The sequence below is a fragment of the Stegodyphus dumicola genome, chromosome 9, assembly GCF_044657685.1.
Source record: "Stegodyphus dumicola isolate Sdum_Otavi_A_Nest chromosome 9, ASM4465768v1".
Taxonomy (NCBI): Eukaryota; Metazoa; Arthropoda; class Arachnida; order Araneae; family Eresidae; genus Stegodyphus; species Stegodyphus dumicola.
In genome coordinates this window covers 81,902,466-81,929,651 of record NC_140776.1, presented here as the reverse complement: position 1 = coordinate 81,929,651, position 27,186 = coordinate 81,902,466, and the positions used below count along the sequence as shown (strand labels likewise).

Below are 27,186 nucleotides of genomic sequence, written 5' to 3'. Positions count from 1 at the left end.
TGACCTTGGCTTGATTCGGAATTCAAAGTGAACATTCTTTTTATTATTATTTTTATTTATTATAGTTAAACGATGATGGATTAGTTGAATAAACTCTGCGTTGGGAGTTCCACGCACTTGAGACATGCCTGTCGTTTGGAAAATTGGCTACGGCAAAATATGTACCTAAGTTGTTACGTAAGATCGCATGATTAATTTGAATGACATAGTTTAGACTTATGGCGCTATTTCTAAGACAGAGAGAGGAAGTCCCCAAATTAAATTAAAAAAAAAAGCAAATTGGTTATGGACAATTGAAATTATAAGTTTGCGTTCAAAATTTTTATCTTACACACACACACACACACATATATATATTTATATATTTCTCTTCTTCTACATTTATAGGATTTTTTAAAATTTATTACTTATGAATTTCAATTTTTGGTCTTTGTGTAAAATTTAATATTTGTGAAAATTGTGTAAAATTGGTCCTAAATTTCTTACTTTATGTCTTTATTGATAATTTTTCAGCAGCGTAGTGCGCGAATACACTAGACGTGATTATATTATTTAAAAAAAAACTGTTTTCTCTCTCTATATATATATGATAATTTAATGCTTAGGAGAAATCAGATACTTTAACAGCTTGCAGTCTTAGATGGCTGACTAAATCGATTGCAAAGAAACTTTAAAAAGACGAGAGCTAAAGGGTATGAACAACAGTTCAAATTAGAAGATTATAATGCATGCGAGCTAAACTGGTTTGTATAATATGTTTCTTTTGAAATATTTTCAACAACTTGAATGTTATCATCTTCGTGAAAGATACCTGGTATTTTAGTTATTACCTTAAAGAAATATGTGATATTGCTTTGGTTCTTCTGAAGATGAATTACAGTGCAAAGCTTAAGGATTAATGGCAATATAATGGGCTGTATTTTTGTTGAACGGCATCTGAGTATTTTTTGTTGATAACTGAAATAAATTAAATGTCTTTTATGCTTCTATTGGAAGAATGTAACAGGTTATCTGACATGTTTCTTTTATAAGGATGAAAGATTGAGGCAAATACAGTGCTCTGCATTTTGCGGTACTACTTTTCCTTAATGGGAAATCCATTATGCTATTTCTGAATGCTTTTTGGAAGCGAAACTGTCCTTTAATGTAAGAGAAATAAGGAATTTCAGTGAAATAAAATACGACAATATCTTGATGTCCAGAATTCCATTTACATCTCAGATTTAAACTATGCATTGTTTTATCAATAATAAATAAGAAAAAAATTATTATTCCTAAATTCTTCGATTATTTTATGTACGAGTGTTTTATCTTCTTTTAAGTGTAAATGAAGTGAATTAATTATAAATAGTGAGAGTTATTATGAGTAATGAGAATGATTTAAAAACTGATTGCGAACAATTTTTATTATCCACTTCTAAAGTTGTGTAGATGTACCAGTCTAAATGTTTATCCCGGCTAGGGCGCTGCGGAATTCTTCACTTTCCTGGTATCGAAAGATTCTAATGATTAAAAGTGACGCCCGAACTGAAAAGGTGGTGGACGATAATTCGTCGCCACCAGGATTTGGTGATTGGGTCGCCTATACCCCAGTTGGCTTTTAAAAGGTGGAGCATATAAGGTATTTTCTACCGCCTTTCCGCATGCCTTTCTGGTGTAACTGGAAACACGCTTGACGCGTATTCGGGTGGTCCGGAGTTCGAATCGCGGCATGGGCATTACGGATTTTTTTCAATTTCATCACCTGCCAACACTTCCACCACTCTTCAAAAAATTGTAAACTAAAGCCCCGCTGCGTCAAGTGCGCCGGGACACATAAAACTGAAAGCCGTAAGACTAAACGAATTGACAATGTTATGTGCTGCAACTGCAAACAGCCAGGGCATCCCGCTAATTACCGTGGTTGCCCGAAGTTCCCTACTGCTAGAAATGTTAAAAATGTACAAGACAATGCACAAAGTAAAGATAATGTATCTAATAATGTCAATCGGAACAGTGTAATACGAGGCATTAGCTACGCTAATGCAATTAATGAAAAGACTGTATATGTAAATGACAGAATGTCTGGCAAAATGCTAAAAAAACTACTGATAATAATGGTATTAAGAAAAAACCTACAGAAGTAGGCTTCCGTCTATTTATAGTTATATTTAAATTCATTAAGGAACTTGTTGATATTTTTAAGGGTTTTTCATTTGTTAATATTATTAGAAAGATTTCGGACAAAATGCCTGAGCTTTAAGCTGCAGAGCACGCTATTGGCAAGATGTTTATTTTATTTGAAATATTTGAAAATGTTTTTGGTTCTAAATGCGATATATAATGTAAATGATCCCTATTACAGTAAATGGCCTACGGCCATACTTAGTATCCATATTGATTAATTTGTAAATAATGTGTTATGTTTTTCTTATATTGTGCTGATAAATAAGGTTCTGCTTGCTTATTCTACTAAAATTAAGGTGTTCAATTTTTTCACTAGTGCACCAAGTATGTATATTCTTATATAGTATGTATTCTTATATAGTATATATAGTATGTATATTCTTTTTGTATCAGGCTAATGCCAGCTCGATCCCCCTTTTTTCAGATTTCCACAGATGGCATTCTTAGGCCTTGAAACTTGGCGCACACTTTAGCTTTTAAAAATTCCCATTTAACGTATTTCCTCTTCTGTCCATTCTTATAACTTTAAAATTATTATATATATATATATATATATTTAAAAAATTAGTTATTATCTAATGCTAGTTACCTTTTGACAGCATTCGAAATTACCTATCTGTTCGGCAAGGGGTAGGGTCTCTGACCCAGGCACCCTGGTGCTACACCGTTTCTCCAGTGCATCAGTTTCATAATATCGAAAAATTCTATTCTATCACGAAACATAAGATATTTTTTATAACAGCATTAATAAATTTTAAATACATTATAAATGAAATACAATTAACATTTGAAAATGACCATGAATTTAGAGATGTTTTGTAACATTTTCGAAGAAAGTTCATTTTTTTTTTTTTTATATAATCGTCGTTAAAACTCTAATAAATATGGTTCAAGATTGGGGCGTGGGGGGTGTTACACTGGTGTTTATTACGCCATTCTGCATTGACCCGCATTCTTTCAACTGTTTGTGTACGAGATGCTGTGTTTAGGTCTACGAAACTGTATTGTGGTTAACTGTGAGGTGATTATATCCTGCTTCTTTTAAATCCTCTGTTTTGTATGCTTTTCAGCATACAAGCCGAAAAAATTGTACTACCGTCTGCAACATTTTATCAGTCGCACCAAGTAAAATTTTAGCTGAGCTATCCGATTACGTGTACAAGTAAACATTCTTTTGGTTCTCTACATATGCCTCCAAAAAACCATTTTGGAAGAAGAACACGTCCAACCTTACTCTTTGTTCTCGTAAAAAAGACTTAAGTTAACCTCTACTATTCTATTATTTCCACCAATTTTAACTCCAGGTCCAAGGCGTGAGCGCAAACATCCCGCATGTAATTGTTCCAGTCGACGACTGTATTTATGGTTCATTTTTAATTGCATATTATAAAATTTATTTGAGTTCAGTTCATGCCACCAACAGTAGATAAATTTTACAGCTGTAAGAAATTTAGGGGCGGTGTATCGTAATTGGTAAAATTCAACATCATTTCAGGATTATTTTCACAAAATATTCGCCCTTGAAGAATTCCTTTTACCTTTAGTAATTTCACTGCCTTCTCCTCATTTTAAGAGGCTTTTAAAAATCCCCCAGCTTGTAAAATTCATTTTTTTAGCCCAAAGGGCGTTAACCCTGAAGGGCTATTAATTTCGTTTTAGCATTTTGCGTCGATTTACTATAAACGGTGAATCACTTTTGAAATTGTTGCCACCAAATAGTAGAGCCCTGTATTATATTTAAAGAAATTAAGTAATGAAAAATCTGCATAAATGTGTGTATGTTTCTCGCATTGTGATAAAACAACGGTACCTAGGACCACCAAATTTTCAATAGCTTAATCCTCCACCGAATATGGGCATCTGAAAGCTCTAATTTGGAATTTTTTTATTATCGATTTATATTTTGTCAGACATTAAATTATTTTCGATTAAGAAACTCAACGATTTCAAAGCGAGGAATGGCAACACTGTACGGAAAAGAAACATTTTTATCGCCAGCGCGCGAGACCGTGTATCGAAAATTCTAAAGATATGCTCATTTTAAAATTATTTTGCGATGTTGCTGTTGAATTGAATTTTATGGTTTAATGGTTTATGGTGCTAGAAAATGATATTTAATAAATAAAGGTAATACACAACCTATTAAAAAAAGCCCCTTTGGTCGTAGAGTTTTAGTTTCCCCGCCTCTGGAAAAAAAGTGCTTTTAGTCAAATTATATATACAAAGAAAGTCATCTATCAAATTATGTTTCATGCAGTTCTAAAAAATAGTTACAAATCATAAGACAGGAATATTTGGCTCAGTTTGACTCATATAACCGTGATGACTTAGCTGATTACATTGTTCTTATCTTCGGTACATTACTACACAATTTAATAGTGTTTTCTCATGGCGCCCGTATAACAGAAAAGTATCAAAAGAAGTCTTGTAAATCCATCTTAGTAAGAAAACGAAACGCTGATATGATAAAGTGAAAAGAGACTGAAAAAACAGAAAAATGTATGCCAGCACTTACACTGCATCGGGAATTCTAAGCTGCTTTTAAAATTTTTGTAATTTTGCTGTTGAATTGTATATGGCGTACGTATGTATCTCGCATAACTCAAAAACGATTAGACATAGAACGTTGAAATTTTGTATATGGGGCTGCTTTGACATCTAGTTGTGTGCCTTCCTTTTCCATTGTAATCGACAGTATGAAACATATATATCTATATACCCACCTATCCTGCTACCCATCTTAAAAGTCCTTACTTGCCCTTAATTTCCGCAATCATTGGTCGTAGACATACACTTCCAGTTGCAAAAGTGTTTTAAATTACGAAAATATTCATATTTTAGCAATTTTAAATTAAAAAAAATAGTAATTTCGGACAAATGACGAAATCTAACTTTTAATGCTGGCTCCAGACTCCTGTACTTATATTTGGATTTTTTATTCGTTATAAAAAATATAAATAAAAAAAGAAGTTTGATTGTCGTACAAAAAAGGGTTGACTGGGATATTTAATTTCAAAATTTGCAGTTTATGATGTAATTGTCTTTTTTACTTGTCTCGAGAAATCGATTATTCAAGTTGAGGAAATATGTTTAAATGAAGTGCAGCAAAATATGTGTGTAATGTAGTAAGCCGGGTACAAGAAAGCCATGTGCACACATCAGATTTTTTTTATTAATACTGTTTCTTGCAATATATATTACAATTTTATGTCTGTTACAAAGAAGATATATAATTCTAATTCTGGCAGTTTTAAAAATTCAAAATTGCAAATTCGGGCTTCCAGGTGCACTTATTTGGGTGAAAGACTACGTTATTATTCAAGGTTTGATGGTTCTAGTTACCGTCGTTCGGAACGTACACTGTGCGCGCAAAAAAAAAAAAAAAAAAAAAAAAGGGGGGGGGTCAGTTCTATATCTCTCGTTCTACTATCCCGATTGACGAAATTCAAATTGCGTTTTCCATGTCTCGAAAGCGCGACTTAGGATTTATATTAGATTTATGTATAGCATTGCTCTAACATAAGTATTTTGATACAAAATCGGACCTTTTCTGGAATAACATACCCATTTTTTTCCATATTTCGATTCTACGTCTCAAATTATGCCTAGATATTAAATTTTGTAATATTTGGTGAGAAATTTGTGGAGAAACTTAAAAATTTATATTGGCGCATTTGTTTCAGTTTGAGCCAAAAATAATTCATTTGGTGAACTTCTCAATTGATAGCAACCTATCTTCCTTTCCTTTTTTTTCATTGTCCACGAACAGGAAAAAAAGTCACTTCATTCATACTTTCAAAGAATTTTAGAAAAGTACTTAAATCACATTTTCGTTATCATCACTCATAATAAATACGCCAAATTTCAAAACGCATCAAAATGTAAATTCACGTATATCTTAGAAATTTTATAATAAAAAACGTTAATTTTTTGAAAGTATGCTTAGAAATACATCTAGTTTAAGATGGCAAAAATGTTATAGGTTATAATTTAAAATTTTTTTCGAAAAGTCTATAAAAATTATTTTAAAATACAAATTTTAAAAATAAATCTTAAAAAAATGCGCGAATTTTATGTGGAATGAACCTAAATTTCGAAATATAAAAGATTAAATCAAATAAGTTTAATAAAAGAAGAGATGTTCATAAATATATATCAAATTTAATTAACATGGAGGAGCTAAAATTCTGAGAGCTAATTTTTCCCAAACTTAGCAGTTTGGCATAATTTGAGTCGTAGAATCGAAACATGGAAAAAAATTGGCATGTCATTTCAGAAAATGTCCGATTTTTTGTCATAGTACCTATTTTGGAACAATTATATATATATATAAATGTAATACATAAACTAAGTTTCGCTTTCGAGATATGACGCAAATTGAATTTCGTTAATCGGCCAGTAGAACGGGAGATATAGAACTGCCCCCCTTGTTTTTAGGCAGTGTTCATACATACTTGCATATTCCTCATTATTTAATTTCTTTAAAAATGATATAAATGTAATATTTGGTAGCAAGAATTTGAAAAGTGATTTTCCGTTTATAGTGAACCAATGCAAAATCCCATTTCGAGACTAATAGCTCTTTTTAATCTAAGTAAAATCCTAGTTAATCTTTAGATTTCATCAAAATATCTAATGAACGCATTAGACCGTAAACAGTGGAAGAGAAAAAGAATCATTTTAAACTAATGGTTTAAAATTTAAGTTCGTTACTCACTTTTTTTTAACATCATCTTCAGGGAGAAAAAAGGTTTTGTTTTTCGTATTTTAAGAAACAGCAAACCCAAAAATAGATTTCTGTTTAGCACAGAATTTATGCTGTTGTAAGCCGGTCTTTGCTTTCCAGTCATTAAGATATTCAGTTATTTTGGTGTTCCGTGCTAAAAGTGCAGCTGCATTTGAAGCTGAATATTACAGCTACAAATATTTTATTTGCATTGGTAGAGGGTGTTACCTAATGGCGTACTTCTTCGAGAAACTAGCTCAAATTTGTTTTACGAACTGTCGAATTATGAAAAATTACATGCTGTAATCATAGCCACTGGCAGCCTAACCTTGCAGAAAACCTACAGACTTCAATGAATTTTCGCATTGCGCAGGTGTTTAACTTAATTAAAAGCAAATTTCTGTTAAGTGTTCTTTAGCTAAACTTGGCTAAATAAAGGTTATTTATAACTGGTTAAGTTAAATCAAAAATCAAGGTTGCGCCAAAAATGATGCAGATTTTTAAAGCATATTTAAATGAACTAGCCACAGTACATAAGTTGGAGTGTTACTATAGTAAAGAAATTCCTTAATTGTCTTATAAATGAGAAATTTAAATTATTAGCTAATCACCGAGTAAATATGAAGGATAAAAGAATAATTTCGCATTATGTTGTTTCCTTCCATAAATTTGGAGATATGGGTAGTCATAGTGTTATTCAGTATCTTTTTGTTGTCAAAGATGCGTTTTTTTACTGATGTCATGCAAATATAAATAAATATAGTAAGAAAGTAAATATTAAACAGTTCTACTACTGCAGCTTTCTCTCTTTAAATTTTATTTTCTTCAGAGTTACAATGGTTAACATTTTTTTTTAAAGTGATCTGAGACTTTTAAGAGACTATCTAAGAGGTTTTCTGCCATATGAATATATTTTTTCTGGAGTATCGCTATAAAGGAACCAACATTACTCTTTTAACATGGCTTCACAGAACCTATGATAACGTTCTTCATTCGATTAACTTCATTCTTCATTTAAATAATTATACTTCCATCTTTAAGAAAACGTTTTCCCTGGTCATTCCTCACTGCATACAAAACACTGGAGAAAAATTAGATGTTAGAACTCAAAGTGTGTTTTTAGTAGTATGATACATCTTATTTCCCAAGGCCATGTATTTGACCACTTAAATTTGTATGATAAGGGCGTTATAACATAAAATAAAACGGCATTTCAAATTCTAGAATTCAAATAGTTTCAAGCAGGAATTGTAAACTTGTCAGTTATTTTAGTCGATTATGGAAAATCACCCGAGAGTTGTCTGCCGAAGTAAAGGTCTGCTATCATCGAACGCTTGCTGATATGCTGATATTGAACGTTGTATATGGGGAATCAAAGTTATCCATGAAGCACGTTAAGTATATTATAAGTAAATATTTTTCATATCTGTTAAAATTCAGCATCATAGTGACTTGACTTATATACTAACAAGCTGCAGAGAGAGCAGTATGCATATAAATCAATTTTACATTTGTGAGGCGTAATAGAATTAATATAGCTCCAGTCTTCCATAATGAATTTTTCTGAAGTAATATGACTGATCTTAGCCCCTATAAATTTGGAAATACATACTAAATAATCTGTTTCCGAAATGACAAAAATAGTTTTAATATGAACAATCCAAAATAATGATAAATTCTTAAAAGTATTAAAGAAGCTTGTACAATTATACTTACTTATAAATATATGAAAGCATTAAAGTTAAAACACTATACTGTGCAAGAGACATGCATCAGAGTATCAAATAAAAACTGTTGCATAAAATTTGGAATTTTTTTCTTGTCTTGCTGCAAAAATTTTTAACGCTGAATGAAGTTTGCAATTATTACGTAGGAACAGTCACTTCGCTTTCAAGGTAATTGACCCTTTAGATCGTTAGTTCGCGATTTTCCCCCTTTCGTCGTTTTTTCTATTCACACGGCTGTGGTGAAGTGTCAGAAAGGGATTGAAAAGAGACCTGAGCAGTAAGTGAAAGCGTTATGCCGAGATCGCGGGGGTAAAGCCGCGTGTTTGGAAGTTGACTCATTCATTGCTATTTCGGGTACACGCTCGAAAATAAATAAAATTAGCGACAGAAGAAAAATAAAACTGAGGTCTCCTTCGCGGTCTTGATGAATATACCTGTCTCCTGGTGTTACATTATTTTTGTAGATGTTACATGAAGATTGTTTAAGATGACTGAAGAAAGTATTTTGAGGCATGATTAAGTATTTTCTTTGATAAATCTGCCGATATTTCATAGCTGTTTATATATTAAATTCCACGCAGTAAAATTTTTGCAAAAATGTTTTGCTTTTGAAGAAGGAGGTACAGTGATGGACATTATTGAAGAAATACTTTGCATTTTCTCAAAATATTTGAAAAAATGGTAAAAATCATCATTTTTATCAAAGCATAAACACTTGTATGTTGAATGTTTAAATGTTGAATTAAAATTAAAATTAATGAACTTACAAAAATAAATAAAGTATTTCAACCCATCAAAATGAAAGATAAAAGTGAAATCACAGTGCTGAAATATCACATTAAACTAAAATTAGTCAAGAGTTTTTATTAACAGCTTGAGCTTATTTAGCATGGAGTTCATCAATGTTTTCGTAGTTTCCGAAGAAATTTTGTCCCAGTCTTCTGGGAGAGACATTTTCATATGTCTCTCCTAGAAGTTCATCGTGTTTCCACACGTTCAGTACATCGTGTTTCCTTACCCTGTTGTCAAATTCCTTGTCCTGTTGTAAAGTTTCCTTACTCTGTTGTCAGTTCTTATTTCTGTTCCCATGCTCGATGGGATACAAGTCAGGATACTAAAATAGATGACTGAGATTGTAGGGCGTATGATAGAATCACCACAGACGGACACTATATGCCGTATGTTTGGGATCATTGTCTTGCTGGAAGTAGAAGTTATTGCATAAATGAAACTTGGGCTTTGTTGAAGATTGTGTTTAAGGATATTCAGATAGACATGCTGGTCCATTGTGCAATTAATGAACTCAAGATAGCCGAACCTGTATCCGATATGCAGCCGCATACCATCACTTTTTTGTTCCCGTGGTTTCCAGTTGCTTGAATATGCTTCTCTGGAAGCTCAGTTTTCGACTGTCTTTAAATTCTTATCATTCCAAAGTATTTATCAGAATTTACTGTCATCGGGAAATAATACCTTCGATCCAAACCGTTTTTATTCTAATACTTCATTGCAAAAGGGAGTATTCCTTTTCCTTCGATTAGTTTTACTGATACATGGTTTTCTTCTAACTGCTCTAAATTTGTAACTAATCCAATAAAAAATTCTACGGATTGTTTTTGAATGAACTATTTTGTTAAAGTTTTTCTTGATTATTGTTACGACAGCATTTAAAGGAATTTTTGCGTCCACTTTAAAACAATATTAACAACTTTTCACTCTTCTTTACGAATCAGCATTTTGGAGCGGCCACTTCTTGGTGCATTTATCACACTATTAGACGATCTAAAATTTTTTATAACACTTTGTATTTTTATAAGCTTATTGTATCGACTCCTTTCACTACCAGTTTCGTTCTGTGATTTGTTCTGATTATATTAAATGGATGATTATTTTTCTTCAGTTGCAGTTTTTACATGCTTGTTAGCCATTTCAAAATTCAGCCAATTAAGCGGAAATAGTCGAACTTTCAGCGCTACTTCAGGCAAACAAAACTGTTCCTTGTCGTATATCATGATTAGTATGTATAGAATGACGCAATAAAACTTTTTGCATTAAACTCAAGACTGTGATTTAATTTTTGGCCTTCATTCTGATGAGTTGAAAAGTTATGTTGACTTTTGTACGTTTATTATTAATAATAATTATTAGTTTATTAATTATTCAAATGAATTTGAATTTAACATTTTGTAGTTATTTTATAATATTCTGAAGGTTGTATAAATAATATATTGTTGTGAATTTTGTACTCCTGTGAATAATTTTAATGAAATTGTATGTGAACTTGTAATATTTTTTGCTTAATGCAACATAAAAATCTAAAGAAGCATTCCTTTCCAAGAAAAGTAAGCATACAGGGACAAGACTATTTAACACTGAGTTAATAGCTATCTCACCAATTTAGCGAGATATCACCAAGCTGGCGCTGGTTTTTCTCGCTTTGTCGTTTGATGTTTGTATTTTTTGTAATACAAACTGGCGAGAAATTTTCAAAAGTCATCAAACTTGGCGACTAGTCGGCGACATTTTGGTCCGACTCCTGTATAATTACAATGTATATTGTTATTGAATAATTGTAATTAATGTATGTGGGATGAGGTTAGGATTAAAATAGAGGAAGGCAGTGGCATCACATCATCAGTTAACATCGTCGAGCGGCATAGTTCAGTTACATCCAACGCCACGTCATAACCTCATCGGAATGGAAGTCTGTCCATTTCCTCACGCAGCTTGAAGAAGTATCTCGCTGCTGTCGCTGTTGCCAGATTTAGGAAAAGGCGGACGAGTTATAGGAGCGAATTACCACACGGTCATTCTGCCTTGCCGGGCGTCCTCGCCTGGGGTTGATCTGAAAAGAAAGAAAGAAAACAAAAAGCAGAGAAAGTGAAAAAAGAATCAATGTCCTGGTGGCGAATGTTAGCTTTGTGCACCACCAGTTCATCTTATCAGTACAGGTTGACATCATAATGGTGTCTTCATGGCGTATCTTTCGTACTTCGTAATAATCAAAGGGATGAACTGTCTCATAAAGACCGAAGAATTTGGGACGAAGTTTAAGTCCAAGTTTCAGTTCAAGTCGAAGATTCAGTCCAAGTGGAAGTTTTAGTTCAGGCTGGATTGGCATTTGGTGTCCAAGTTTGCATTTGCAGGCAGGTTTGCGACGTTTCTTATACTGTCGTATATGTGCTTGCTGTAAGCGGAGGAGGTTCCGTTGAGCTTCAATGCATAATGCAGCTTTTTCATCATCATGCTGTGTCGGCAATTTCATTGTCTTTGAAGTTCGTTTAAATTTTCTTCGTTTATACTTCCAGGCTCTCTTCTTGCGTTTCTTTGGGCTTGAAGCAGATAAAATGTATGAAACAGTAATTTTTCGTCCAAGTATTTCAGCATTCTTTATTGCCTCAAAAGCTTCAACCAGAATGTCAGAGACAAGTTGTTTCCTTAGATTATTTTTCTGTTCTTTTGGGAATTTCTGCACTTTTAGCAGGTGTTTTGTAGTTTGCTTGATCAGCACATGCTTGTTCAAATTGATTCAGTTTATTTGTCACAGTTTCTTCAGTATTCTGCATGCTTGGATCATTATTATTAGCTTCATGACTGCCGTCATCATCATCGTTGTCACCAGCATCATCTTCATTGACATGATCTTCATTAACAACAACAACGTTCGCTTGATCAACATCATTATCACCATCTTCATTAGCTTCAGGAGTGCCATCATCATCAGCAGCACCATTTAGCGTTATGATTGTCGTCATCATCAATATCATGATCTTGATCCATGTCGTCGTCTGCGTCATCACCATCTTCATCAACATCATCGTCATGAGCTCCATGATTGGTATCAGCATCATCTTTTGATCGTGATCATCCAAATCCAAATTGTCATCATCTAAATCCAATTCGGAATCGTCATGTGCATCATCATTATCATTTTCCTTAACTGTTTTCTTCAACTGAATTTCATTTTCTGTTATTTTCTGAAAATCTTCCATAGCAGTGTTAACTTCGTGTGGTTTGTGAGGAGTAATGATATGTTGAACTTCTTCGAGAATTTCCGATTTTGAGATGTGTGAAAGATCAGGTGGAAAAGTGTGATCATGAGTAACATTAACAAAAATTTGATCATTATTATTGTTGCATAAATGAATACCGTCTTTATCAAATGTAAATCGAGTTTGTTGCAAAAAGTCTATTCCAATAATCTCATCAAGAGGAATCATATAGTTTTTTACTACATGGATTTTAGCAGGTAAAATAGTGTTTTCAATTTGAATGTAGTCCTGAAAGAATCCAATACTTTGAACTGTGTCTCGGCCAATTCCTGAAAATGTAATTCTGGAAGGATGTAATGGTGGAGAACCAATTTTGCGGTATGTTTTCTCCGTATTAAGTGTTGCTTGTGATCCAGTGTCATAGAGAGCAGTTAACTGAGTTCCTTTAAGTTGAATATCAACATGCATCGGATGTTTAGAAAAATTTTGAGCAGAAAGTGCATTTACAGTACTATCAGATGTAGAACAATTGGCAGATTCCGTGGTAGAAGTACCAGAACGTTTGGGACAGTCGGAATGAATGTGACCATAATTTTGGCAGCCATAACAGAATTTGCCATTAGATTTATTTGGACAAGTATTGCTTTTGTGGCCTTTCAAACCACAGGAATAACATACTGGTTGAGTGTCTGATGTACGTTTAGCATCAATTTTAACATTGGGAAAGGAATTTGTAAATTTCTTTGGCGTGTTTTGCTTCAAACGTTTTGAATTGTTAAAGAGTTTTTCATAAATCTTCAGTTTTTCTTTAAATTCAAGAATGGATTTACAACCGTATAAAATTATTTTATTGTTTGATGAATCAGGAATACCATTTATAACATACTCAATCAAAGAAGAATCATCCATAGAACCTTTGTGTGCGAGGTCTCTCATAGCTAAAAAATATTCTTGTAAGGTTTCAAATGGCTTCATATGACGAGATTCCATTATTTTATGTAATTGAAGGCTATTAATTTTTTCCGAAAATTCATCTATTAAATGGTGTTTTAATTGTTCCCAATTAGTAATTCCACGAATTGATCTTATTAATGTTAAAGCTGGACCGGTAAGACATTTTTTAACAAAAATTACTTGGTGTACAGGATTCGTGATCTCATAGAGATTAAAAATATCTTCTATGTCAGAAATAAAAGTTTCAACGCTGTAATTATCCCGAGAGGAAAAGGGTTTGATCAAATCAACAATGTCTTTTAAGCCAAAACATTGAAACGGAACAGTCTGTGTTTGCGGGTTAGTCGATATCAATAAATTTGCAGGCGCGCTTTCAAGACAGATTTTTGCTTCCATTTGTTTACATAAAGATTCATCTGGAGTGTGATTAATGGCTGTTTGGGTGACGCTAAAACTTTGCACCAAAGCGTCTTCTTCAAGGTCGCTGTGGTCAGCGGAATCTGATTTTAATAATGAGACATCAGCTAGATTCGTAAGAATATTGTGAGCACAGTTTTCAATATCGGTGGAAAATTCTAAATGCAGTACGCTACATATGGCAATTAAATCTGTGAGAGAAAATTCTTGTATAATTTTTTGTTTCGTATCTTCAAAGTGAAATGGTTTGGGAAAACCAGAAAAATTGTGTAACCTAGCACGATTCTGCCGATCACCATCTGAGCCAAAAACTAAACGATGTAAAAGCTTGATATGCTTGTTACTGGCGGTTTTTAATGACTGTGCAATATTGGGATAATCGTTAAGTGTAGCCATTATTTATCAGTTTCGTTTTTAGAAATTATCATAACAAAGTATATTTTTAATGTTTCGTATTCTTCACAATAATATTAATTCTTCTTACACAATAATGATGTTAAAACATTCAAAAATCATAACTGAAATTGTGAACATATGATTCAAACAAATAGTAAAATATATCGTCAAACAAATCTTCATATAAGACTATGTTAAGAATGGAAAATAGAATTTCACGTTAAGATATAATATCAAAATTAATAACTTCAAATAATATTCTACAGTTCTTGGAAAATATAGGCATCACAAGAAATAAGAAATTTATGCATCAAATTCAAAAACGAAAGTAATTCTTCAAAGTTAATTTTTTTAATACATCACAATTCTGTAAATAGTCAGTAATGTATTTCCATCAAAATCTCAATTAAACTTCATCAACACTGTTTAATTAAGTGTCATGAACATCAAATTCGAAAACGGAAGTGTTAATTCTTCAAAGTAATAATCATTCAAAAATAAAATGAATTTTCATCAAAATCAAATGCCTTTCGCTTCTTCAAATAAACTTCATAAAAATACGTCATCAAATATTCATAATTTGAAAGAATATTACTTCTTGATTAACATTACTTCATCAAATAGAATTAGCTCTACTTACGTGCTGACGAATCACAACAACGGGAATCTTGCGATATTATTCCACAGTAGTCCATCATTTATAGTTATTTTTGGTATGTTATATGGTAGTCTAGGGGATTTAAAAAGTTGAAGGGAAGAACAGATTTTAGTTCAAGGGGTCGAAAGAGTTCGCGGGGCCGAGCCCCCATGTGGGATGAGGTTAGGATTAAAATAGAGAAAGGCAGTGGCATTTTAAAGGTATTTAATGATGAAAGAATAAACATGATTATGATATGTACAGAGTGAAAGGAAGTAAGATAAAAAGTTTTATTCATCATGAAACGGAATCACATCATCAATTAACATCGTCGAGCGGCATAGTTCAGTTACATCCAACGCTACGTCATAACATCATCGGAATGGAAGTCTGTCCATTTCCTCACGCAGCTTGAAGAAGTATCTCGCTGCTGTCGCTGTTGCCAGATTTAGGAAAAGGCGGACGAGTTATGGAAGCGAATTACCACATGTATATATGTAGCTGTAACCGTATCCGGCCCTCATATGCTTTTCAGTAATTTAGAGAAGTGGGAGGTATTAGAAATCCTTTGGCGGCCGGGAGAAAACTATATAAGACCAGGTGCTCAGTTTCTGAGTAGTTAGTTCAGAGTGACTTCGGAGTGTTGAGATACCCGTGAGAGACCTTTTAGATGCGCCTTGCATGGCATTGTGTTTAGTATTTTTAGTATAACTACTGATTATATTCCCTGATACTGTGAAGAGCTGTGCGAGTGTTTTTGTGGAAAGTTCCAGATCAGTGAACTGTTTCTTTGCATAAAATAAATTTTATGAAGCTGTACGCACGGAATAATATGTTTTGATAAAAATAATGAATTTTACAACTTCCCATTCCCCGTTCTTTGAGAAATTGCAAAGTGTGCCTTTACTTTTCACCATCACTGTATCACGATCGCCCCCGCGAAATCGTTAATTTGATTCAAAATTTAAGCCGATAGTTTTTTTTTTTTTTTTTTTTTTTTTTGGGCCGCCTAATTTTAATTTTGAATGTCTATTTGGGATGCGTAAATAAGTATAATTTTATGACTAGGCGCTGAAAGTGACTATAAAATGGAAAATATTTGTAGAAAATTTGTAGGTTTAGTGTTTTACTTTTTTTAATCAAAAATTTCTTTCAGAATATTACTTTTTAAATACCATTTTCACCGTATCCTCAAATTCTTCTTTTCCTTCTGGCATCCGACAACTTTAGTATGTCGCTTTATCTCGTATGAACTTGGGTGGGTTTATTTTTCTTGTTTAGATGACTAGCATTAGTCGCATATACCGTTAGCAATATACATTTCAATTTTATCTACTCTTTTTATATTTCACGATCATGAATGGCAATAGAATTTCGAAATAATTTTTTTGTAGTGCTATTTTATGCAGAAGTTTCTAGATAATAAAGCAAATAGAAAATTAAAAGCAAGTCATCTGCCCTATCTTCTTGTATAATATCTGTTTCAACTCGTAGATTTTATATAGATTGCCATACATGTTATTTTGTTATACTATTATGTCTTTTGTTCTGTTATACTTCTCTCTTCGTCTAATCGTTTTATTAAAAATCATAATTTAGTTTCATTTTTCAAACGTGTTAAAGTATGCTTAAACTTTGCTCAGTCATACATAACCTGTAAATGAATTCATATGAGTGGAAGCAACAATTCGTGCTCAGAAGCTCTAATCGAAATCTGTAAGAAAGTAAAAACATGTATGTTGGCAAACTTGTGTAGCTTTAAATGCTGCACCTGTTGTGCAGCGTTAGATTTTTGCCACGAGATTAATAGTCAAAACGTGGGCATGTGGTTTACTCTTAAAGTTTTTGTCTAGGATTACGAACTGATGACGAAGATGCAAATTTGAACAAAACTGAGAGCTTCAAAAAAGAATTCAAATTCATCCAAATGAAGAGATTTATGTAGTTACGGAAATCTACCATTTTATTTAACAACTAAATGTGGAGGAACTTTGTGAAAAGCTAAGCGAATAATCGCTTAAGTTCAGTACCAGAAACGTAAACTCGAGAAGGGTTAATTACCCTTTATTGTTCAAAATAAAAATAAACAGTTGGCCTCTTTCACAGGCCGTACAGCAATGCCTCCACGCTTATCCTTGAACTCAAAATAATAACAAATAAGAACTTAACTAATGCTTAACTAAAGAGATATAGCCGAAGTTATCACAATTCTAAGTAGTTGTTCCCTAAATATCGAATTTAGATAGCGAAGCTATCAAGGGCCTATAGCGTAATAACAGCTTAGACAGACATGGCCAAAAGGTAAATGCGTGCTAGTCAAAAACTCTGAGGAAACTCAGAAACTCTGAGGCTCTCTCCCGAAGTCAGTGGAACTCCGACTTAAATACTCCTCTTACTCATTTCCATTAAACGCGATTCTGAAAACACATTCTGGTAGGAAATTCTAAGCTAAAATTAGGAGAGATAGGAAAGGAGCTTTAACTTAAAATAACTTTTAAAAACTTAGGATAAACCTTACATAGTGGTAAAGAAGTGCTATTCCAGTATTGTTATGTCTTTTTTTACATTCCTTATTAATGTATTGTGTCCAATGATAATAAATATTTAAAATTTAAAATCTATTGCGAGAAATATTTTCGTTTCAAAAACGTATGAGCACGAAGATATGCAGTTCTTTTCTGTATCAATACAAACATGTCTGTGTAGTTTCAATGAGGAGTTGTTCTAAATTCAGTATTTTCATATAATGAATTTTTTCTAAATTTTGTGTTGTTTTTGAAATTTTCCATTTTCTCTGGTTTTATCTGATAGAATTATGTCATCCGAATTTTAGACTTACTTTTTTATTTTATAGACTACCTATTTTTTGATGAAATTTTATGTAACTCTTCCTCTTTTAAATCATTGTTTGAAATAATGATATCCTTAATGGAAACTAAAGCGCACAGCATACGTCTGCATTGTTCGTTTATACAACGTTTATTAAACAGATCTCTTTGAGATCTTTTTCTCTCCCTCTTGAATACAATCTGAGAAAAATCTTAATATTATATGCAATATTAAGAGGTAGATTATGATTATTTACATTTCGTATTATGTAGCATGGGTTGAGGTTTAAAAAAAAATTAAAATTGATCCATGCTAATTCTGTGAAAACTTCCAGGTTTTAAAACTGTGTTTCTTCTTGTCCTTCTGACACAAAGACAGGCAGATAATAACTGTAATTTGAAAGCATTCCGTTAAGGAATTAATTTCAACTATTATTATTTGCGACTGATAAATACTTTTTGCTTTTTCTTAGTTTTATTATATTAATTTGTTTATAGGTGATAAATTATATTATCATTTGCAATTGGTAAATACTTTTTGCTTCTTCTTAGTTTTATTATATTGATTTGTTTATGGGTGATAAATTATTTAATATGAACTTTCCAGACCATTAGTATTAAGGTCATCTTCCAGACTCACATAATGCATAACTCCCTTTAAAATACATATTGGCAGTTATAAACGACCATTGATCATACTACATATGAATTGCCTAAAATGGATAATAAAAAGACATCGTGAAATAGGCTTTTAATTTTTATTTAAATTTCGAGTAAAATAATAATCTGTAAATTTTTAATGGCACGAGACAAATTATTATGTATATTTTTGTTAAAAAAATAAAAGCGATTTTATCGGCCAACAACTTATGAATGACATACATGCATACATGCTGTTGTGGTATTTTTTTTTTTTTTTTTTTTTGAATTCATCGATAGCAAATGGAGAATCACACTTTATTAACATTCCACAGTCTTTCTGTTAGTGAAATATTAGGTTGGGTTAGTGAAACATGTAGGGTTATCTACATCTTCTAAAAAAGTTCTTATTTCTAACAACCTCTTTTATATCATCAAATATGTACTCCCCATCGCTTTGCTCCTTTTCCTGCTCGCTTCCTAAGAATAGCATCGATTTTGGAAGTTCTTGCTGCTATTGCTGCTTACCTAAATTTACCAATGAGATTTGTAACTAAATGAAGTAACTAAATAAATCAGTTTAATGCATAATGGCAAATATCACATCCATCCTGCTCCCTTATATTTATTTATTAATATGTCAATAAAATAGAAAATAACTATAATGTAGTCCATAAATAAACATATTAACTCAGTTTGTCATTAAATATTTTTCAATTCACTTTAATTATTTTATTCCAATTTCAAACTGTTCAACAAAAACTGGAGTCGGAGTGGGAGTCCACTTGTTTTTAGCGACTACAACTCCGACTCCTTTTACCCCAAAATCTACCCAACTCCGATTCCGACTCCACAGCCCTGGAATTTTGTTCCCTTTGTAAAATTTTTCTCGCATTTTAAACAGCTATTTAAATACAAATGGGCTTTCTTTCCAGTTTGTTGCGCCAACTCATTTCAGTATTTATTCAGATACTGTCAGATTATAAGTTCTGTGATTAATGAACTATTTTAACATCCTTATGTTCTATTTCTCAGTTTTCCCCTCACAACAAAATATGTTTCATCAGTAGAAATATGATGATTCAGGATCAGTTTCTTCTAATTTTTTTCTCATGATAGAAATGTGGATTTTTATAAATCTTATTCCGGTATATATCCGCATAACTTCACCACTTCTCTATTTTTCTAATAATAGTGTTTTCATCTTCAGTGCAGAACGCTTGCGTTATCAAGTGAGTATTTTTGATGCAGTAAGACGAATGCAGACCAAAATGTTTCACGAATGCGGACCAAAAGGTGTTAAATCAAAAGATAAGTAACTTTGGCCCGTCTGGAAAAGATGTAAATTTCATTACTGACCTGTCTTGTCCAAAGTCCAGTTAGTACGCATTCCTCTCCTTAATTATGTGTATGCGTTTTTTGGTCTTCTGAGAAATGGGTATTGCATTTGCGTTGTGTAGACCCTGTTTGGAAGAAAGGTGCGGGCGAGAATCAAACAAAAGATACAGTAACGTAAAGATATGTTTTGCTATCCTAACAGTTTGAACATAAAGGATTTTAAGTGTTGGTACTTTTAAGTTGAAACTTGCAGAAATTCCTGAGAATATTACGAAAAATCTAAGAAGCATATTTACTCGAAAATGTTTAACGTCTCGCTATTTATGTATAAAATAGCATTACACAATACATGTATAGAATAAAATTTTTATTCATTATACAATAAAACTTGTCAGAAACTAGGTTTGCTATAGCTGCATAAACTCCGATCACTATAAGCGAGAAAACATAGTCTTAGAATGAGCATGATAAGTATCTATACGTGTTATGCTCATTCTGTATTACACACATAATTTATAATTAATTGAAATGGTTTTTTTTTCTTGAAAACAGTAAAATAAAACTCGATCAGTTTCTGTTGCAGACTTATTCATGATTCCGTGTTTGAAAATTCATCATGTATAAAACTATGTAATCGATACAAATTTTATAATATCGAAATAGAAGCAAAATATATTAATTAAATTAATTATTTAATTTAATTTATTAAATTTAATTATAAAATTTATTAAATAAAAATTAATAATTAATTAAAATTAAAAAATAATAAATTAATAAACACTTATTAAATTTATTATTATTTATTAAATTTTTTTACTTATTTCGCAGATGCTCAATTCGTCCGCAACAGTCCCAAATTCAGTTAAAAACCAGCTGGTTGCATACCTGTTTCAAACCCACGGTCAGCGATCGGTAATACAGTTGCTATGATTTATCCTTTAGATAGCGGGAAATGAAGGTAGTAATACAGTGTAAAGACATTAGGTAATTTGGAAACAGGAGTAATGAAAAATTAGCAATCGCCTTCGCCGGGAATCGAACCACGGACGTCTGGAATACCGGTCCGGCGTGCAGAACCACTACAACACGAAGGCAGGCTAGGAAGGCGGGAGAAATACCTTATAATAAGTATCATTGATGAATTTGCATATTAAGTCTTCCTCTCCTTCTCTTATGTAATTTAACCATTTTAATGGAAAGTATTGGTTGAGATTTTCTCGCAAATGATCTGCCTCTGTGGCACATTTTAAATGAATGTTCTTGCAAATGCTCTTGATAATCGTCTCTGTAGTATGAGCTTTATAACCGTCTTATTGAAAAAGTCACTGATTTCTTTCAACGGCATTAATTAGCTTTCCAGGGTATCTTAATAAACATCTTTACTGACACATAGATATCTGTCGCAAAGCTGGATACTTTGAGCATTTTGGAAGTATATAGAAAAAGCTTAATAAGTTTATCTCTATTTCAATACAGTAAAATATAACATCGAATACCTCAGTTTATTTTTTATGGATTTTTAAAGTGCTTCAGAGACTTATCATTAATAGTGTATTTAAAAACTCTGTTGTGATTGATAATTATAAATATGACATCTTTTTTTTCACGAATAAAATTATTAAGGAAACCGTGGTATATGTATCAGTTTGCTTTTCCACATTTAAATATTTTTTGTGCATATTTATGTAGAAATATATGTATGTAATTTAGCTGGCAACATTTAAAAGCGTTTTAAAATTAAAACTTTCTTTAATGCAGTTTGATGGAGCAGGTAGATAAAACAAACTTGAAGCTCCTTTCTTGTCTTTATCTAATCGAAACAAATATAAATCTTAAAAATCCGTTATTTCAGTGCATAATTGGGAAATTCTCTCTTTTTCATAGTCTGACAGATAATGTGCAGTTTATTTACGGCGTATATATGGGCTTCTATATTGTGATTTAGTTTTTGATACTAGTTTTTCTTTTTGGTCTTCTCTATCTTTTCTGAAATTTCTGTCTCCTAAAATTTCTGTCTCTCTTATGAGATTTGTCTGTCTCTCCTTTAATTTGCATTTCTCGAACAACTCCAGTTAATGTAACATTGCATAGATGTCATGTGACGGTTTGAACGTATCCAATATTAATAAAAGCGAAATTTTTAAATACCCATTAGTATCAAAGCTGTAGAGTATCAGAGAAATCTTAGAATGATTCAGAATTGAAAATTAATTTTCACCTCTCAATTTTTTGCTCTATTTTTGACTTTGAGTGTAAAAATTACAATTAAATGGATGAGTTCCTTTTGTTTAAAACACTAATGTTTACTATATGCTTGTCTGCCTAATTTGAAATATCAGTAAATATATGAAAGTAAATTAATGAAGATGCTGCATCAGAATTTAGATCATTGCTAAATAACAGCCGATTTAAATAACAATATAAATTTTGCTAAGTAACAACTGAACATCGAATATAGATCATCTGTTTATTATATGTGATGTTTCTACAACAGCAGAAAATAGTAGTGTTGTTAATCTGCATAAACTTAATTCCGCCATTTTTCATTGCGTGTTAATCTTATAATTTTGATTATTTACCACAATTAAGTGTTTGAGTTAACCGAGTCTTTGAATTCCGTTTACATTTTGAAATATTTTCAGTTGTAGTTGAAAAATCAGTTTATTCCATTTACGCTTTATCCTTGTTGCAAACATAATTAGTCTGCGAAACAGACTGGTTGTTTCAAACAGAAGATATCATTTAGGGGGAAGTATGTGATTTCACTGTCTAAAAATATCCTCACGGCTGTAGCGCAGCTGGGTGCGTGAATTCAAACTGCATCTTATAGCCTACCTCGATTATTATTATGCGGTGTCTGCCACACCATAGCTCTTTTTCTCTCTCTGTATGTGTGTATATGGGTGGGTAGGTGATGAATGGATGGTAAGTCAAAAAGAATCCTCATGATGCAAATAATTACCACAAACAATTTAATTGATACATATCTACCTGTGGTCCTTCCAGTTAAGTTTTGACTAACCAAATTTCTTGTCACACATTTCAGTTGCTCTATGTGAGATCCCTTTGTCACGCGATGCGTATCCAGTCTGCAGTAAAAGAAGCAAATGGCAATGCATTCGTCATCTGACCTCTAAATTCGCCCAGTAGCAATTCTTAAATGTATTGTTTTTATGCCGCCATTGCCATCCGACTAGTAACCCGTAATTGTACATTATCCATGTCATTGTGTCAGTCACATTCTACACATATGCTTCAACGTGTGTGGTTCCAAATGGGCTACAGTGCATCGTTTGACAAAAAGATCTCACATAATATGTAACAAGGGACTTGGATATCCAAAGTTTAATTTAATGTATCACAGGTAGCTAGGTAGCTGTATTGCAGTTAAATTGCTTACTATTCAGGTTCACTGAACTTTTGGGTTCAGTCTTGGAACTATACCTGAAAAGGTATTTCTCCCACCTTCTTAGCATTCCTTCGTGGTGTAATAACGTAATGGCCAGTTCGCTCGGCACGTGTTCGAGAGGTCCGTGGTTCGAGCCCAGGCGAGAGTATTGTTCATTTTTCTTCTCTCCTGCTTTTAAAAAAAACCTAAGGTCTCTACAACCTCATTTCTTTATTTTCGTTATTTTACAAGGATGATACTTTAGGTAATTTCTAGAATTCATGCCTTTAGTCTTTAACATTTTAATATCAAGTATTTAATTTTCAGCAATCGTTTTCTAGTTGTTTGGAGTTAATTAGAATGCGATCATGTAATTTAAGAATGAGCGTATAAACCGTGCTTAGTAAATATGTGAACTTTCTCCTTTTGCCCTTTACTGAATATGAGTATTAGAAACCATCTATTCCTTGAAATTATATTTTTCCCCCAAATGGGAAACAAAGATTTAAAATATATATAAAATGTTATTCTTTATGTGGAAAATTTATAGCAAGAAGAGTGAATCCCGATAATGATAAAATTATTGTAAACGAGTGGAATTTCGGTATCGTTTTTGCAGTTTTTAAATGCTATATCATTAAATATTTTTATTATTAAAAAACTGAATATAAATTTTATTATGATGCGTTTCTATATCGAAAAAAAAAAAAAAAAAATGCAAGATTATGTCAGCTTTAATTTTCTGAGCTGGAATTTAGTTTTAGTTTTAATTATTAATACTATAAATTTACTGCATTTTCCTAAAATATTCTGAAAATTAGTTATCATTTTTCAGAAATGTTTTAATACATATTTATGTTAAAAATGTTTCGTTAAATTGAGCAATGTGTGTTACTGTGATGTATATAAATAAGAATAATAATCTCCTTATTGTTTGTTACTAATAACACAACTAATATTAAATAATTTTCAAAAGGGGGGGGGAGGTTTTAAAATTGTGGTCCTGTTTGTTGAATATTACTGCATTTTATTTATGTTAAAATAATGACACCACATGAAACCTTTGCAAAATTTAAAAATGCCTGTAATTTTAATACATGTAATAACGTTATTTTCGTTGTTGTTTACTTTCGATAAGTACCAAGCATTTATTATGACACATGGAATTTAGTTTTGTTAACAGTAGATAACATTTATTCACACATTCCCGATATTTGCTGACTCCTTTGTGCGTAATCCTTTGCTCTGTGTAACATTTCAATGTAGGCATTATTTGCAGTTTGTTGTTTTAAAAATGTTTTCAGTGTCATTTAAAATTTTGTATTTCAGTTCTTACCATATTTGTTCATAGGATAATTTGACGAAAATAACTGGAATTAGAGCATTATTTTGCGTATGTTTTGGTTGTTGTTTTCCCTATTTTGTATCACTGATTTCTACTGATCTTATCTAATAGACTTATTGTGTTTGTTCACGCAGTCATTTGCGCAAAATCGCTGCGTAATGAGTTCGCTATTTGGGTCATTCGCGTGCTCTTATTTGAATCATTTTGTCGACGTCATTGCCGTTTTCTTTACCACAATTCAAATAAAATTCCGCATTTGCCGTATACTTATGCCTGTTGTTTCTGATTGCTAGGTCTAATTTGTAGTAAGCATGATTGCTTATACAAATTATTATTATTGAATGTTATTGATATATTTCTTATTTAGACAAAAAATATACTCCCTCCCCGAAGAAAAGAACAAGTTACCGCATATAGTTATATGTTGATGTTTACTAGTTATCCATACCATTATAAATGGTTTAGCTTTATTATTACGAAATGTTACTTTCAGAAAAAGAATTATTTTTTTATTCTAGGAATTGAATCTTATTGAGAAAGAAGGACAACTTTCCTTACAATTCTGTCAAAATTTCAAATGTAGGGTAAGATGAAGCTCAACGAATAATATAGACATTAAATGAAACATCTCATGCTAATTATAAGTTAAAAAAAAAAAAAAAAAAAAAAAAAAAAAAAAAAAAAAAAAAACCACGAGCCTTTAGCCAATTTAGAAGTGGAATTATTTATTTCCATTTGAATTATTACTATTAATTCCGAGTAATGTAATTTTTCAAGGGAAAAGTTTTTTTAAAATAAAAACAGCAAAATAATATTTCGATACACTTTGTCAAAAATTCAGAAATATTCTAAATCCAGAAAATTAACAGTGTTTCCTCAAAAACATACACTGCTTATTTGTTAACATTAATTCACTGAACCCTTTTGGACACTATCTCTAAAAATGACTGGAGAACATAAGCAAACATTGGAAATGTTAACTGATTTTTGTTTTCTTAAGAATATTTCTACTAAAGAAAAAGTGACGCATTTAATATTTTTAAAATTGTGTTGCAGTTTCAACATGCTATATAATTTACATCATAAAACTGATAAATAATTCAGTTATAAATAACATATGTTATACTTTTAACGCATATACTCACTGCTTAATTTATTTAGGTTAAACTCTTTTCATTGAATGAATTAACAAAGGCTGTATGTAACTTTTGCAATAAATGAATTTTAGCCCTTTCGCTTATTTTTCTTATATATCATTTTATAGGTTTATATTTGATCGAGACCTATTAACTAATATATAAGAAACTCAGGCTAACTATAAACTATAAACTAATATGTAAGAAACGAATATACACAACCAGCCATAAAGGGACGTCTTAACTCTAACACATGTGAAGGGAGTTATCGATATGTCCGCGAGTAACGACAAAGTCTTGAGAAGGTTAAAGTAGCTTATTTATTTAAACAGAATGTAGAATATAAGGGTACTCTTTTGTGCTACAACCAATCACAAATCGTAGTGATGCAAATAAATCGAACAGTGCAACTTAAATTAAGCTTTGAACAGTAGTCAAAGACTCCACAGTTAAATACTATACTAAAAGCTGGCTCAATTACTGCGCCGGTGCCCCAGACTTTTAAGTGTGGGCAGCGACAGACCGTAAAGCCAAAAAATTACAACTGTTAGAACTAGCAGAAAACTAACAACGTAGCGCTTAGGCATTGCCAGAAACACTGTCTGTCTCAATTCCCAAAACTTCAGTTAAATACTCACTCCTGATTTGCATTTGGCGAGAAATAAGAAAAGGAGAAGTTATAATAAAGGCTGAAATCAAATAACTGGTTAAATAATATAAGATTATGTACAAGTTGAAGATATAATTTTCTGTTATTTCTCATTTTCATATTAAAAGCTATTTATGTAGTTAAGATAGAAGTGTTATCTACTTATTCGAGGTGATGTACATTTAGATTTAAGTAAAATGCATGCCTAATTTTTATAAAAGTATTTGAAATAAAAAAAATTTAGTTTATTTTGTACTATTTTGTACTACCATCATCTGCATGACATCAAATATTATTCAAATTCAATCTTGCCATATGCTGTTTTTATTGGATTTAATTTAAGTTTTAAAACTTTAGTGTTCATTTCGCTCTTATATAGACATTAGGTTTATAAAAAGCTCTATACGTTTTTAAATGCTCTGATAGAGGTCACAGGCTTTAGAAAACATAAATATTCTGTGCTGTACAGCCGAACATAATAAAGTACTATTATTTAATAAAATAATAAAGGATTAATAATCACTAAGGAATTATTATTTAAATAAAGGAACGAAAATAAATAAATAAAAGATAAGCAAAAAAAAAAAAAAAAACTGTCACGCCTTCTGTGAACAAAATAGTAAAAAAAGGATCTAATAAACATGACATAAAAATTATAGATACTTTGGAAAAAACTTTACAATGAAAATCGTTTTTTATAGTCAGGAGCTATGCATGTCTTCTAAAGGAGAATGGATTCTTTCTCCTAAAGAGAATAAATAACATTTGCTTATGTACGTAGTGTGATGACGGACATTTCATAAACTTGTACATTAAAACAGCCATCAGTTATTATACTGTTATCCCTA

The 27,186-nt window shown here is 31.8% G+C and overlaps 1 protein-coding gene and 1 long non-coding RNA gene across 3 annotated transcripts in view; one reads left to right on the top strand and one right to left on the bottom strand.

Moving 5' to 3' along the window:
- Positions 1–27,186, top strand: part of LOC118203724 (RNA-binding protein 24-like) — a 278,308-nt gene that overhangs the window by 70,937 nt on the left and 180,185 nt on the right. The gene's annotated exons all lie outside the window — the stretch shown is intronic.
- LOC146995394 (uncharacterized) overlaps positions 1–27,186 on the bottom strand; it is a 174,147-nt gene that overhangs the window by 50,146 nt on the left and 96,815 nt on the right. The window contains exon 3 of the long non-coding RNA XR_015043015.1: positions 19,842–19,945. This is a non-coding gene — a long non-coding RNA (uncharacterized LOC146995394). The remainder of the gene's footprint in view (positions 1–19,841; positions 19,946–27,186) is intronic.